Source organism: Protopterus annectens, chromosome 8.part0 (genome assembly GCF_019279795.1).
Source record: "Protopterus annectens isolate FY-2018-M chromosome 8.part0, PAN1.0, whole genome shotgun sequence".
Classification (NCBI taxonomy): domain Eukaryota; kingdom Metazoa; phylum Chordata; order Ceratodontiformes; family Protopteridae; genus Protopterus; species Protopterus annectens.
This window is the reverse complement of record NC_056741.1, coordinates 856,465,934-856,483,433: the sequence shown is the minus strand read 5'-3', so window position 1 is coordinate 856,483,433 and position 17,500 is coordinate 856,465,934. Positions and strand designations below refer to the sequence as shown.

General features: G+C 38.9%; 1 protein-coding gene across 5 annotated transcripts in view; it reads left to right on the top strand.

Annotated features, from left to right (window-relative positions):
- Positions 1-17,500, top strand: part of L1CAM (L1 cell adhesion molecule) — a 2,005,704-nt gene that overhangs the window by 65,166 nt on the left and 1,923,038 nt on the right. The gene's annotated exons all lie outside the window — the stretch shown is intronic.

The window sequence follows — 17,500 nt, the reverse complement described above, 5'->3', positions numbered from 1 at the left end:
AATGGGAAGTGGTAATCAGAATAACCCTAGCCCTAAACGTCAGGGCAGGAAAGAATAATTATTATGTAAGTATAGCTCTCTGTTTTTTGGGTTAGAAAATGACAAGTAGTGTAGTGACAATCTGCAGAATATCAGGACAGGAACTGGCAGTAATTGTAGGTATGGTGTTAGCTCCATTTGTCCACCTGGGAAGCCTGTTACAATTCTCAGAACTAGAGACAAACACCACACTCTCCTACTGAGATCAGCAACACATATTTAGAGATAAGTGGGATGTAGAAAGACAACTTCCGCCACTCCCTCACCAAGATTGGCAAAACACAAATAGTCGGCATGTTACCTCATAGGCAAGCTACTAATGTTCTTTTCCTATACAAGAACTGGTAACTGACATTTTCAGCCAGGAAAATTGATAGTACTTGAGGTGAAGGAAATATTTTAAACTGATGTAAAGAGGACACAAGCAAATGACATCCTGCATTTATAACAGCACTGGTATGAATAGGGATGACTTCCTCACTTGCATAGGGTAAACACAATGGTTTTCACCAAAATTACTTCAACTGATAGTGGATTTATGTTGCATTGGCCTATTATTGCTAAATCTCCTGCCTTATGACTTATGTGCATCTAGTCAAACTGTCTATATAAATCAATATAAAATATGTTTATGATTGCTTGGTTGGAGGTGTGAAGACTGGTAGAGATGGATGAAGGCTGCCAGCCTATCAAGATAGAACTGTGCATATAATTCTATCATTTGTAAATATGAATGTTGAACGTAAAACAATGTGGCAACATTGCCATCTGCTGTAAAGAAAACTAAGTCAAGCATGTCTTGTTGGTCCTTTGAAATTAAAATTATTTCATCACTGCCTTTGATGTTTTACTAGTCGACTCCAGTCCAGTTAGATAAAGGGTTCCTGCTTATTGTTTTAATGATAAAGTTAATGACCAGAATTTACATGTGGAACGTCCTTTATTGCTCTAAGTGTAAAAGAATATAAATACAGTTTCTGTCAGCCTGGGAACACCAGGAAGATGTAAAAGATGATGTAATGTTTAGCAGAACTGGAGTTTCAATTTAAACAGTGAGAACCAGAGATTATTAAGCATTTTGCCTTGACTATCCAACTCACAACACTCTGCCTTGCTCTGTAAGTAATTTATTTTAGAAGTGTGTTTTTGTAGCAATAGCTAGGAATTAGAAAGTTTAGACTAAGTGTTTTTCTGTGATGTCAGAACTGTACTACTGCTTTATTTTAAGTATTTCTGTGTGATCTCTGAACTCTCTTGACTAACACTGACTGTGTAGTAGAAAGTATTGTCTTGTGGTTTTAATTATTTATTATTAAATATTTTAAAACCTTTTAACTGTGGCTGGTTTGTGTAGAGATAATTTAAGTTATTTAGAGTACTTGTATGCCTTTGGTAAAATTGTACAAAGCCACTCCTATAGCTTTAGCCCTGGGCTATACTACCAATTGGATAATAATATTGCACAGTAATAATTGGATACCCTTTTAAAGGCCTTTGAGTAGTTGATAAATATTAGCTGGGTGGTGGCAGTAATTACTACCGTATAGTCTGGGAGAAAGGGGCACAGCTGGAGAACCTGTGCCAGCCTTCCTCAGGAGTGTCTGTGGGGCTGTATAACCTCTTCTCAAGGTGCATGTGTGTGTGTGTGTGTGTGTGTGTGTGTGTGTGTGTGTGTGTGCGCATGTGTGTGTCAGCTACTTGGGCAGGGACACAAAGCACTGATTTGACAGAGAGGGTGCTAGAGGTTTTAGCGTGCCCACTAGGCTTAGATCTGGACCCTATAGCTGAGCCAGTGGGGAGTCTTATTGGGGACCTGGGGAGCAAGAGAGTGACCAGCTAGCTCCGGACTGACTGTGATCTCTATGTGCTCTTAAGGGAAATTGCACTTTACTGTGTGTATTTGTTATCCTTTTCTCATATTTGAGATGCCCTCTCTGGTGTTAGTGATGAGGATTGAGGCTCCTTGATTGCTGGGCCAGGGCAGGGGCATCACAGGGGGAACTATAGATTATCATTCTAAATGAGATATGGAATTGGCAATGAATCTAAAATAAAACAAAACGAGACTAATGTGGCAGAGGTTAAGAGAATAAGGTGGATTTCCATGGTCCTCTTAGCTTTACAAAACAACAACCATAGTAAGTGTGCTTAACTGTGTTCTAATTTCACTAGTCATGTAAATTGGAGGTCCAAGTCCTCTCATTAGTATGGACAGAAAGGATTTTTGGTTATTGGGTATGGGGATCTTTTTTAGCCTCAAGGAGAGAAACTAGTGGGTAGTAAGGGAAAATAATTAGTCATAAATTAAAATCATAGATTATATAAATGTGGGGCCCAGAAACCTAGAGGATTATTGGTTGTGAATATCAAGTGGCTATTCAGTTTATTAAAAGGTAAATACGTGAGGCTAGTAAAAACAAAATTAGAAAGAAAAAGAAATGTGAAAATCAATATAAAAATAAAAATAAGATATACAAACAAGCATTTACTCCAAGTCATGGTAGACACAAAATAACATAAAGTTCATAAAAGTCAAAACCGAAAAGGTAATAAGAGAGGGCAAGTTATAGTCTCATCATACTCATCATATTTTAGGAAGATAAGTCTAGACCTACGCTGCGGTGTGCTCATCATACTCATCATATTTTAGGAAGATAAGTCTAGACCTACGCTGCGGTGTGCTCATCATACTCAACATATTTTAGGAAGAAAAGTCTAGACCTGCGCTGTGGTGTGCTCATCATACTCATCATATTTTAGGAAGATAAGTCTAGACCTACTCTGCGGTGTGCTCATCATACTCATCATATTTTAGGGAGATAAGTCTAGACTTACACTGCGGTGTGCTCATCATACTCATCATATTTTAGGGAGATAAGCCTAGACCTACGCTGCAGTGTGCTCATCATACTCATCATATTTTAGGAAGATAAGTCTAGACCTATGCTGTGGTGTGCTCATCATACTCATCATATTTTAGGAAGATAAGTCTAGACCTATGCTGTGGTGTGCTCATCATACTCATCATATTTTAGGAAGATAAGTCTAGACCTATGCTGCAGTGTGCTCATCATACTCATCATACTCATCATATTTTAGGAAGAAAAGTCTAGACCTATGCTGCGGTGTGCTCATCATACTCATCATATTTTAGGAAGATAAGTCTAGACCTATGCTGTGGTGTGCTCATCATACTCATCATATTTTAGGAAGATAAGTCTAGACCTACGCTGCGGTGTGCTCATCATACTCATCATATTTTAGGAAGATAAGTCTAGACCGGTGTGCTCATCATACTCATCATATTTTAGGAAGATAAGTCTAGACCACGGTACGGCTGCGGTGTGCTCATCATACTCATCATATTTTAGGAAGATAAGTCTAGACCTGCAGCTGCGGTGTGCTCATCATACTCATCATATTTTAGGAAGATAAGTCTAGACCTACGCTGCGGTGTGCTCATCATACTCATCATATTTTAGGAAGATAAGTCTAGACCTACGCTGCGGTGTGCTCATCATACTCATCATATTTTAGGAAGATAAGTCTAGACCGGTGGGCTCATCATACTTATCATATTTTAGGAAGATAAGTCTAGACCTACGCTGCGGTGTGCTCATCATACTCATCATATTTTAGGAAGATAAGTCTAGACCTATGCTGCGGTGTGCTCATCATACTCATCATATTTTAGGAAGATAAGTCTAGACCTATGCTGCGGTGCATTTATTTGCTTTTTTATTTCTTTTGAGTCTTCTGAAGCTTGTAATACTGAAGCTAGCTAGGATTTCTTTTTTCAGTCCTAAAAACCAAAGGAGGTATGAGATTCTGAACTTTCAAGTACATTTGATTTATTGGGCTGCAGCAACCCATCCAAGTGGGTAGCTGAAGTTTTTGCTAGACTTCAAAATCTGTACTAGCTTATGGTAGCTTATTAAAGAAAGGCTTTTTAAAATTTGTTAAATAAAACATACAGTTTCTTATACTTGGTCATTTTGCATTTCATTTTGTTGTTTTTCATTTTATATCTACCGTATTGTTAATGTTAGTTTCAATAAGTTGTCCCTAATTCAAGACTGGAATGTTGAGAGGCAGTTAATTTACCCCATCACCACTGAGAATGAAAAAAACTTGGGGAAGAGGAACAGGTTGTGAGGTTCAGTGCAAAACAGAAAATGCAATATTAAAGAAAAGATTCTTAAGGAAGTTAACCTAGGCATCTTATAAGTACCATAATTAACCAATGCATCCTGGCTGTACAATATTTAACCAAGGCATCTTTGATGTACAATGCCTCTATGAAACTTTCTGTTTAATTTCTACAATGTACTCTAAAGAGTAACTCGGCTGCTCAAACTAGTAGTGGCAAGAGAAGTCCACAGAATGTGTGAGTCCAACTATATTTATATTTCTGTAACATACATGCAATTGTAGTATGTACAGGGTTGTTTATCTGTCACTCTATAAACTCCAGTGCATATATGACTCACTAATATTTGAACATGGTGTTGTTTATTATATCAAGTAGTCATAATGGTTTAAGTCTTCACCTTCCATGTACAAGGAACAAGGTTTGATCCTTGCATCCGGCCAATGCCTTTATTGAGTTTGCGTATTTTCCCTGAGTTTCTGTAGGGTCCCACCTACCTTCTAAAACCATAATGACCATTACCATCTGAAAATCACTCAAGAATGGAGCTGTGAACAGCAGCACAGACTCTAGTTGGTACCCTATAGGGGGAAGAGTTGTAGAGACCAACTGCTTTGGGCATCTACTGTGATGTGCAGTATCCTCAAGATAGGAGTGAGAACACAGATCACAGACTGAGCACTGTGGCATGGTTGGGTTAGCTGTTTGGCAGTGTAAAAATATGGCCCTAGGTGATCTAATTCTGTTGACTAATGTCACCAAATGGGTATGGGCATTTGCCAGTGATAAGTGGGTTGAGGACTCAGCCTATGCCAGGGACAATGCTAATGGTTGGAGAAATATATGTGCCCCTATTGGCCTGAGTGTGTGCCCGCCATAATGCCCAGCAGCCCTGGGTCAATAAGCTACTGTCCGGACAGTGTCCACTTGCTTAGCTTCGGTTATCTGGGATTGCTCTGTTCAGCAAAATCTGGATGTAAAACCAATCAACCTGCCAAACATGAACTTAGAATTGTTACACTCAGTGTAGTTTCACTAACAGGGTGGTGCTTAGAAATGGATGAAATCATGATGAGGAGGAACCTAAATGTCCAATATATCTGGGAGATAAGATGGAAGGGCAGTGCAACAAAGCCACTTGGCTTGAGATCCTGAGCAGTGGACTAGGCTAGAAATAGTGTGGGAATTGTGGTGATTGCTATGCTTCAGAAGGCAGTGAGAGTTATCATCAGAATTAATGACAGACTCATAGCACTCGGACTCCAGTGCAAGGATAGGGCAGTATTCCTAATCTCAGCCTATGCCCCACAGCAGGGTTGTGATAGAGAGGAATTTAGTGCATTCATACAGCAGCTGCAGGTCCTACCAGATGAAGGAGCACAACATGAGTCATTGTTGATAATGCATGACCTGGATGCACATATCTGGACAGACAGAACAGGATACGAGGACTGCCTCACTCCACATGGTTGGGGCCAACACATCATTCAACTAGAAAGACCATCACAAAATTACATACAAGAGTAGCCAACATGCAACTCTGGTATTCTTCCTCCAAGTAAGGAAAGGGGAATGGCATAGGATTAGGGATTGCAAAGTTAGCCCACAGCATAAACCAATCAATCACCTGCAGGCAGTGGTCAAATAAGGCTCTAAAGTCAACTGAGACCAGACTGAAGACCTGGAAGTTGAATAGAGAGAAAGCACAACCATTCAAGGAATTTCTCTGGGTTCTGTCACCTCAAGAAGAAGAGGAAATAGGTGGAGTTGAAGATGAATGTCAGCTCCTCAAAACAGCATCTGTAAGGACTGCAGAACAGATATGCTACCAAGCCAGGTATGGAAACAAGGTACATAAGAAAAGCTGGTGGTGGAATGCAGAAGTCCAGGAAGTCATCAAAAGAAAGAAAGAGGGCAGGAAAAAGTGGGAGACAGAAAAGACAGACCAGGCTAGGAAGTAATACTGGTTGTCTAACAAAGAGGCTAAGAGAGGAGCTACAGTATCAAAGAGCATGGGATCAGAGGCAATCTACCAGCTTCTAGAAAGTGACTTAGTAGATGGCACAGATAAACTTCATCAAGAAGCAAGGCATGACAGAAAAATAGAAAAGATAGTCAGACACCATCATAAGAGATGTCAACAGAAACCTGTTCACCAGCCCACAGCATGGATAGTGTACTTCCAAAAGCCTCTGAATGAAGAAAACTCCACAGAAGTTGTACTTCTCCAGCCACAGCCTACAATGAGAGAAGAAGAAAAGCCCACCCTAGAAGAAGCAAGAACATCATTAAGAAAAATTAAATCAGGGAAAGCAGCAGGCTCAGATGAATTCACAGCAGATATGATCAAGACATAGGGTGAGATAAGGGATAAATGGCTCCATGGGATATGCATAGCAGTATGGAAAGTAATTGGTATCCCATATGACTGGAGAGCAAGCATTCTAATGCCAGTGTTCAAGAAAAACGGGACATTCACAACTGTGGGCAGTACAGAGGCATCATACTCCTGTCACACTGCATGAACGTTCTGGTGAAGGTAACTGATAAATGAATAAACAGAGTAGTAAAAAGTAAGATGGGAGATCAGCAGTTCAGATTCAGATCAGGATGCAGCACAACTGACCAAATGTTTGCAGTGAGACCGATATCGGAGAAGAAGCTAGCAATGAGGAAAGAGTCCAACTGGGCATTCCTAGATTTGGAAAAGGTATATGACAAGGTCCCAAGAAAGCTGATTTGGGCAGCCTGAGGGGATTCAAAGTCTCAGAAACATTGGTAGAATTCGTGCAAGCTATGTACAAGAACCCAATAACTCAAGTATGAACAGTGTTTAGTATTACAGAGGGGTTCCTATTGGGACTGGGTGTGTATCAGGGTTCAGTTCTGAGGCCACTGTTGTTCATAATGGTGATGGACTACATTAACAAAGAGGTTGGATGGGGACAAATCAACAGACATGCTGTATGTAGGCAATGTGGAATTACAGGCAGACTCTGTGCAAGAACCTCAGCAAAGGATAGGGGAATGGAATGCAAAACTGATGGCACGTGGGATGAAGCTGAATACAGAAGACTGTTGTAATGTCAGCAAATGAAGGAAGTCAGAAGAAGCTGAAAACTGAGATTGAAGGGAAAATAGTGGAACAGGTTAACAGCTTCAAGTATCTGGGAGGGGTGGCTGAGGAGAAGGGAAGTCTGAATGAGGAGGTCACAGCTTGAATCAGAGGGGCTGCAGCCAACTGGCACATAGTGTCACGGGTAGTGTATGTCAGAAGAAAGACAAAGAAGCTGAAAAATAAGGTGTACAAAATAATGATGAAACCATTATTACTATATGGTGTGGAAACCAGGACAGTAAAGGCCGAGCAGTTGAGGAAGCTAGAGGTGATGGGGATGAAGTGCCTAAGTAGCTCCAATTGCAGAAAAAGTAAAAGAAAACAGATTATTGTGGTTTGGGTACACATGCATAAAAGCAGATTTGGGACAACAAGAAAAAGGCAAGAGGAAACAAGCTTGTCCAGCAATGCGAAGGATGGATTGTAAAATAAGAGCTGTGACTGTCAAACATGAGTGTCGAAGAAGGTAGGAGAGTGGTATTTAATAAAGATGGCAACAGCTGACATGACCCCATAGAGAAAATTGAAAAAGGGGGATTGATGATGATTCTTCATTATACTGAGGTGGCCTGTAAGACATCAGAGCTTTCACTTACCTCCCTCTTACCTGGTTTTAAGCTCAACATTTTTTTATTGAAGATATCATGTTCTGCAGTCAGATTCTCACTTTTCATTTTTAAACATTTAAATGCTGCAGGGTTTTACCTGTGCATTCTGCTAACACTGTTTGGTGTTATAGCTGCAGCCCATCACACTGCAGTATAATACACAGCATTCTTTGTGTTTCAGCTTAGCGAATCATGTAAATAAAGTCTTTGTTGTAAAATGACCAGGGTCAGTGGCTAACTAGATGACCTAAAGATTCAGGAACTTGAAAGATCTTAAAATAGCCTTCTTTGCGGTTGTTAGAAAACAAAAGTAAATGGAGCAGTTCACTGATTTCCATTGGCTTTGTGATAAAAGCACAGAAGTATTTTGTGAAGTAAATCGGCAGCAACCGATGCTGGAGATGCAGCTCACAGCAGAGCTTTACTGTTTTGTCTTCTTTCACTCAAATATACACTCATTAATCTCCAATAATTTAATCTACAGTCTTCCTTTTTCTGTCCTTTAGGGATTTTTAATATGTTAACCCAAAGTCTGGTTATACTGGGATGCCAGAAATGGCAATATTCATTTAGCAAATGAGTGTCTCCAGTAAGATATTTTGATTCACTCTTAAATTCAGACCCCCCCCCCCAAAAAATATTAAAAATGTTGTCACTCCAGGTATGATCTTCAGTGTCCCTCTATGCCCTCCTAGTGTTTTTCCTTTGTTCTTTCACAGTCTCCTTCCTTTATTGTTGAATTCTGCTCATTTACTGTTGTGTGAATGTTAACCTGATGTTTGTGCTGAAATGTGTTAACAAGCAGCGCTATACATATTACACCATTATTGCTGTTGTATGTGCTACCTGGTATTTATATGTCATTAAATTGTTTTTTGGTACCCTGATATATCACTGCTATACTCTGGGCCTAAGAATAGCTTCTGCCATTAATATCACTGGCAAAGTTAAATGCCATGCATAAAGAAATGTATCAGAGGAGAAACAGATACAGTACAAATGCATACATGATGAGATGTATTAGCCTGTATATACCACATCAAACAAGCAGCTATGCAATATATGCAGATGCTAAAAGTCTCTCAGCAAAAGTAAAGCGATATAATTAAAGACATTAAAATTGTCTTGGTGAAATTTTGGAATAATGCCTCTGTTTTGATAAGAATGAATTACATTCCCAGATACTGTTTTCTAAACTCCTATGTATTATACTAAGACATGACACTAATTACAAAACAGACAAAGTGTATGCCTATAAAGTGAAAGGCATCCTTAAAACATCTGGAATGGACAAACATTTCTGCATGAAAGGGCAATGTGTGTGTATGTGTGTATACTGAACAAACAAACAAATCTGTATTAAAAGAAGTCTCATTTTCTTTGTAAACACACACAACTTTTACAAGCACATTAAAAGTTTCAAATCCCACAAATGGAAAGGCTGAAGTGCCTTTACCTCAGCCCAATACCATTACACTTGTATTGTCTGCATATCCCCAGATAGGAGCAAATGTATGTGCTGCACTAGCTGAAGAAAAAAAGATTTCTGTGGTAGAAGTGCAATTGCTGAGTCAGGATTTATGTGGTAAAATAAGGAGATGGTACAAGGGAATGGGGGAGGAGCATAGAGACAATGTTCATGGTGATGGATGGAAAGTGCTAAAGCAAACGTAACCCTAAATTTCCATTTCCATCATTAGGAATATTTAATGGTGCCGTGACTATATCAGTATCATTATGAAAGTGCCACAAACCTTAAAGACTGCTTTCTTAAATGCTTCCATATCTTTATAATCCCTTTCAGCAAATGTTATACTTTGCACAACATCTTTAATGTTAAGATGTGTTTTCTGTCAAGAAGATGAGTGGCAAAGTATAATACTGTGCAACCATATGCCACTTATACATTACTAACATCACTGCTGATGCATAAATACATATACGCACACATATTTATTTATTATTTATTTATATACTTATTTATTTATATTTGTTGACCGGGAGTGTCCGACTGGACGTAGGTCCATTTTCAGCGGAGGCCCGGGGAGAAAAGCTCCACAGTTAAAATAAACAGACAGTAGTTACATTGGCTTACATAGCGATTAACAATTTACATAGCAATTACTTACAACATATTTACAGATGAAGAACATAGTACATCAGTAGACAACTAGAATCTTTATCTGTGAAGTACATAACATACATTAACAAATGTTAAAATAAAACGTTCCTGCTGTATAAGTACTACGCTTATGAGCATCTGATCTTGCTATAATCAAGGTAGTTATTGAAGTGGAAAGAAAGGTAGTGGTTGGATAGGGTGGGTGATATTAGAGTGGGAGTTGCAAGGGCATAGCCAGAATGTTTTTAGGTGCGCTTTTAGTAAAGTTTTGAAGTGGGTGCATGATGGTATGGAGGTAATTGTGGGTGGGAGGGAGTTCCATAATTTGGCTATGGTGCAAGAGAATAATGCTTCACCAGCAGAGTTATTGGCTTTAGTGATCTGCAAGTGATTTTTGTTGCGGGATCTTAGTGGTCTGGTGGTGCGATGAGGTTGGAGTAGATTCTGGAGGGACGGGATATTTAGTGGATGGTTTACTAGTTTGTGGGCGAGTGAGAGTTGATACCATTGAAGGAAGTGAGGGAGTTCAAGCCAGCCCAGTTCAGCAAGTGAGAGACAGTGGTGACTATGGTAGGATGCCCCTGTGGCGAATTTGGCAATTTTGTTGTAGCAGGTCTCTAGCTTGTTTAGATCGCTTTGCCTTAGGTTGGTATATATTGGAGAGGCATAAAGTAGGGTGGAGATAAGATGGAAATTTGCTATTGAAATCTTTGCTGCTTTGGTGAGAAGATGCTTATTTCTGTATAACGCTCCTTGTTTTTTGTGGACTTTTTTTATGGTCATGGATATGTGAATGTCAAATTTCAGTTTATTGTCTATTTCCACTCCTAGCAATTTCGTGTGTTCAGTTGGGTATATAGTGGTGTTGTCTTTTGCTGTGATGTTAAAGTGAGAGTTGTTTTGAATATGTTTGGTGGGTTGGAAGTTGAGTAGTTTAGTTTTGTTTGGGTTGAGTATTAATTGGGCATCGGATAACCAAGTTTCAACAGAGGAAAAGGCTTCCTGTGTGACTTTTTGCAGTTTGGGTAGGGACTAGGCTGAGCAGATGACGGTCGAGTCATTTGCGTATTGTATGAGTGTGCCATGTGTGGTGGCAGAGGCTAGATTATTTGTGTAAACAGAGAAGAGTAGGGGTCCAAGGATGGATCCTTGGGGAACCCCTATGGAGACAGGTAGTTGGGGAGATATGTCATTCTGCCATGCAATGAATTGTTGGCGGTCAGACAGGTAACTCTGAAACCAGTTGGTGACTGATTGTGGGAAGGATAGGTTATTGAGGACAGCGATAAGTTGTTTGTGTGGGACAATGTCAAATGCTTTAGATAGGTCTAGGAAAGTGGCAGAGGAGAGATAGCCATTATTTTTATGCTGCAGGATAGTGTTAGTAAAGGAAAGTAAGGCAGTAGTGGTGCTATGGTTTGGTCGGAAACCATGCTGAGTATTGGAAAGGAGGTTTTTAGTAAGGAGGTAGTCTGAGACCTGAGAGTGTATGCATCTCTCTAGTATTTTGGAGAGTGAAGAGAGAATAACTATGGGGCGGTAATTGGTTAGTTCTGTGGAGGGTCCGCCTTTGTGGAGGGGAATTATATGTGATACTTTCCACAGGGAACATAACTTTCTGACAGAGATCGGTTAATCAAGATGGATACTGGGTAGGCCAGAGCATCAGCTGCGATTTCTAGGTATTCACTTGGGAGGTTGTCTGCTGCTAATTTGGTGGGCTTAAGTTTAGTTAAGAGTTTTTTTTATGTTGGAGGTAGGTACAGGAGAAAAAGAGAAGGCAGTGGGGAGATTAGTAGTTGAAGGTGTGGGTTGGAGGGGAGGGGGGTTGTGCTGTTTAGCTAGTGATAGTATGGTTTGTGTGAAGTGTGTATTGAATGAGGTAGCAATATTTTCTGAGGAGTGAGGGATGTTAGGAGGAGGGGTACTGACTTTACCTGGGTGGAGGATGGAGTTTATGGAGGACCAGAATTGTTTGGGGCTGTGTTCGGAGGAGTCTAGGGCAGACTGGTAGTATTGGAATTTGTCCTGTTTTATTAGCTTTTTGACTCTATTGCGTAGTTCTAGGAATTTCTGTCTAGTTGAGGGGGGTCTTGGTTTTGTGCCAGTGCTCCCAGGCTTTATCCCTGTTTTTAATTTCTGACTTAGTGGTTTTCTGTAGCCACGGGGAGGGTTGTGCTTTGATTCTGGAAAGTCTTATGGAGGCATGGTAATTAAGGATGCTCAGGAAGGTAGTATTAAAAAATTCAACTGTGTCATCAAGACTGAGGTACTTTAGAGGATGCCAGTCACATTCTTTGACAGATGAGATATATGTGAGTGGGTTAAAGTTAGTTTTTTTACGTATTTGACGATAGACGACAGGTTTAGCTTGGTATAGGTATTTTTTCAGTTGGAATGTTGGGGAGTGATCACTGAAGCTATCTGATAAGCAGCTTGTTATATATGACCGGGGCTCTTACTGACTAGTATCCAATCCAGGGTAGTGTGCTTGCTGGAGTTTTTATTTATCCTGGTTGGCAACTGGACTAGTTGGGTGAAGCCATGAAGGTTTACATGATGGTTTGGATGGTTGCCAGAACAGGATTGCCAGTCAATATTGAAAATCACCTAAAATTATAGTTTCTTGGGGGAGATGGTGGGTAGACCAGCTGAGGAGGTTTTCTAGTGGAGGGATGTTTTGGCCAGGTGGGAAGTAGCATCCAATTATGTTGATAGTTTTGTTTTGGTTTATTTTGAGGTTGGTATATATTATTTCTTCATTGCCTATTTGTGGAGCTGATGATTTTAAGATCTGGATGTTTAGATGCTGTTTAAATATTATAGCTACACCGCCTCCTTTCTTGTTTAGCCGGTCTACTCTTAGTATGCCATAACCTGTAGGGAGTATTTGCTCACTGGTAATGTGAGGTTTTAGCCAGGTTTCTGTCAGGATGACTATATCTGGGGAGTACAAGTCTATGGTGGCATGGAGTTCATGGACTTTGTTGGATATACGTCTAATATTTAGGCTTAGTAGAAGGAAGTCATTTGGCTTTCTATTGGCTGTAATATGGGAGAAGTTGTGGTTTCTAGCCTGATTATGAGGATTGGGGTTGGAGATGGTAGGGCCAGGGTTGGGGTGGATATCTCCACTTAGGGCTAGTTTTGATATGCATGAGGTTATTAGTTTTCTCATATACATATACATACTTCATGTGTGGGTGTGGGTGTAGGGGTGGTTGTAGATGTGTATGTGTACAAAGACAGCCTTATGTCTAATGAACCTATATGACCCAATAGACCCCTGCTCCCAAAAGGGTTCTCCACACCAGTTTAAGGCATTTTGTCTTATGCATTCACAAGACTTGGCTGAGAGACACTACAGCAAAGGGCAAGGCATTATTCTGCTTGTAGTTTTTCTTCTACAGTAGCTACTAGTCTCATTAGTTTAGAAGACTACATTTCCTGAAATGCATTGCACCAGAGGCAAACCTAGTATTAATATTGCATCTTGATGTCACTTATTTGCTTAAAAATATTAGTTTCTTGTGCTTTTATAGTAGACATTTGCTTTTCCTGAATACTGAGCAGGGTTTTCAACCCAAAACTGAGGAATGAGTAACAATATGGTTTTGTGTAGAACTCCAGTTCTTTTGCCGGACTATATGGTTTAACTTGAAGAATGACAGTGGTACTGTGTTTTTTTTTTTTTGCTTCTCTTGCAGACATGTGTTACATGATTGGTTGCTAATGAATACAATTATAATAAACTTATTGCAGAATATTAACCTCCAGCCAATATGAAAACAACAACTAGTTAGCACAAACAAAAAAAGTAAGCAGATACTGTGATGAGGTAACTTCTGATCACCAAGACCTCAATTACCAGCATACCTGTACAGCAGAGAACTGTATAGGAGCAAAATAATCCCAGAGAAGTGAAACACAGTTTTGAGCATGTGTGTGAGTGTTGAGAAGACGGAAACAAAAGTGAAAAAAAAATGTTCCACTTTGCTAAAAAGAGGAAAAGCTGATGTTTTATATGTTACTTAAGCAATAACCCACACCTGGGTGTGGGTAATGCTGGATTTCTCCAAGAAGGAAACCGTTTATGGGACAAACAGTTATCCTGGGCAAACATAAGAATGAGAGCCCTTTAGGGCAGGGCAAAGTAAGTCGCAAATGACTAAAGGCATTCTCAACCTTTCAACCTTTAACTTGAACTCTGCTCATTGTTCAGTACTACATAAAGGGCTTCATTTTATTCCTACAGCGAAGGGTGATCTAGTGACTGCGCCCACAGACCTTAAGATTTTCATTAGAAATGTAAATTTAAAGGTTTTCTTTGGTAACTCTGTCGTTAATGGAGTTTCATGTAAACGGCGTAGTACCTTTATACCTTCTAGTATGCCTGTGGTTACAGCATTTCATGATTTATGTGAGAGGGAATTAAGAATGTTGTATTCTGACTGCAATATTCTGAGATTTTCTTGCTTTAATTTAACATTTGATGAGTATCAAGCGCTCAAAAGTTTACAGCCGAGCAAAGATTTAGTGATTAAACAAGCCGATAAATGTGGGGCTGTAGTCCTTATGGATCGGCCTAAGTATATATCTTTAGTTTCTGTTCTACTGAACGATGTTGAGGCTTTTAAACGTATTACATCAATAGATGTTAAAAGATGGATTAGTTATGTCAATATGGTGATCTATGATTTGCAAATTAGTGGTGATATTACTCTGGATTTATTTCATTTTTTTACTGTTTCTTGTCCAATTATTCCTTGTCTCTATGGGCTGCCTAAGATACACAAGTCGGTGACCAACCCCCCCATGAGACCAATTGTATCGGGAGGGGGGTGGATCACCGAACCTATATCTATATATTTGCAAACACAATTGCAACTATATTTACCTAAATGCACTTCTGTGCTAAGAGATACATCTGATTTCCTTTGTAAATTGCGTGTTTGGTTTAATAGTATTGGTGGTTCCTGTAGACAAAGTGAGCATTTGTTTGTAACTCTTGATATAGCATCCCTTTTTACTGTAATACCGCATGATTTCGGTATTGAGTCTATCAGACAATTTTTGATCTGCCAGTCTTCTCTTGTGAATAGATCTGTTGAGAATATTTGTTCTCTTCTAGATGTAGTTTTGAGGAACAATATTTTTCTGTTTGATGAATGCTTATATTTGCAACTCACTGGTGTAGCCATGGGTACTTCTGTGGCTAACACTTATGCCAGCTTGGTGTTATACCAATGGGAGAAAGCTTATATTTATAATTTGGTTAATTCTTTTGTAAGTAATATATGTTTTTATCAATGTTTCGTTGATGATTGTTTTATGGTTTGGAAAGGTTCCCTTTCACAGTTGAATGAATTTGTTCATTATTTAAATGCAACCACCAGTTTCTTGAAATTTAAGATAGATGCCTCTGATAGTGAGATTAATTTCTTGGATGTTAAGATACAACTACGTGAGGGTTCTATCCATACCAGTATTCACAAAAAGGAGATAAACTCTGATAGATACATTAATTATTCCAGCATGCATGCCCCACATGTCTTTAAGTGGATTGTTACTTCACAGTTTAATAGAGTTAGTAGATTAAATACTGATGATGCTACATTTAATTTACAGTTGGATGAGATGTCCAAAGAGTTTCTGGATAGTGGTTATGATTCTAAACTAGTTTTAGATTTAAAAAATAAAGTTTTAGTTAATAGGAAGACAATATTGAAGCCGATTTTTCTTGGGGATGATGTTGGTTCTGTTAACCTAGAATGTTCAAAAGTATGCACTAGGTATCTTACTAGTTATAATACCTTGACTTGTTTTGTAAAACAAATAATACAGATGAATTGGGTTGTACTAATGGCCTCTAGTGAAATTAAAGACATTCTTGGTGACAGGCCTTTTTTCTCATATAGAAACATGAAGTCCTTGAAGAATATGTTATGTTACAAAGATTTTTTCAGGCCTGTAGAGAGGACTTTTACCACTAAGCCCGGCACGTATGGCTGTTTGAATTGTTCCTGCTGTTCTGATATTGTGGTTGGTTGCAGTGATAAGTTCAAACATCCTATTAGTGGTAAAGTTTATCAGTTTAATTTTTCTACCACTTGTGTTACATCTAATGTGGTGTACTTAGCTAATTGCGTGAAATGTACTGCATTCTATGTGGGTAAGACCACTAGAAAGCTAAAAGAACGCATCATTGAACACAAATCGGAGATTAGAAGGGCCATTGACAGTAATGCCTTATATAAGCACATAGTTGATTCAGGTTTTGAACATAGATTCTCTTTTAGAGTTATTGATGTAATACGGCCTCCTGCCAGAGGTGGTGATAGTGGTAATTTACTTGAATTAAAAGAGTATGAATGGATTCTTAGGTTGAACTCTGACCATTTTTCAGGTTTAAATAATATGATTACCTTGAAACCTGTTCTTGTTAAATTGCAACATACTAGGTTGCGATAATGTTATGTTATTTCTAATTTTTTTAATTTTTCTAATTTTAATGATTTGTTTTATATACTTGTGGTCACATGATTTTTGGACTGCTGGTCATGTGACTTCAGTGACCTGTATTTAAACCATTTGGTTTTTAGATTTGTTTGTATTAGTATTGAGGAAGGATTTTATCCGAAAGCTTTGCTATTATAAAGTGTGTTTTTCTCAGTTCTGGTTGTTAATGCTGGATTTACCCACAGTTGGTGTGGTTTGGTCATGAGGGTTAAGCCCGAGTGGCCAAACAAAGACAACCGTGGGTAAATCCAGCATTACCCACACCAAGAAGTGGGTTATTGCTATTATACAATGACATTATTTAAGAAAAAAAATACTTACTTTTCTTAAATAATGGCATTGTATAATGCCTCCTTGCTGCCCTTCCATAGTTGTCCAGTATTCTGCAGAAGTTCTGATGTACTGCGCATGCATATGGTTATGCAGTACATCAGAGCTGTGTGTGTGGAAGCAACAGAGAAAGGAAGATCTTTGTTGCTTTTTAAATGGTCTCGCTATATTAAACAAGTTTAACATAGCGAGACAGCTTTAAAAAAAGCAAAGGAGAAAGGAAGATCTCCATTGTTTTTTTTTTAGCTATCTCGCTATGTTAAACTCATTTAACATAGCGAGATAACAGCAACGGAGCTCTTCCGTTCTCCGTTGCTGTCCAACACAAAAAAAAAGACTTATACTAATGGAAAATATCCAGGCGACCAGACCTTTTTCCATTTAGTATAAGTCTGATTTACAACAGGCATGCTGACCAATCAGCATGCACGTTTTTGAATATTAATGGGGGGGTCGTTGTATAATAATATTTATTTACAAAACGGTACATGTACAAACTGATGCATTATGAGACTGATTTTTACTGTGTTTATTTATATACATATTACTCATTAATCTTCTCATTCCAGTCCCTGAATCTGAATTTGTAGGCCCGACTGTGTGTTGTATAAATA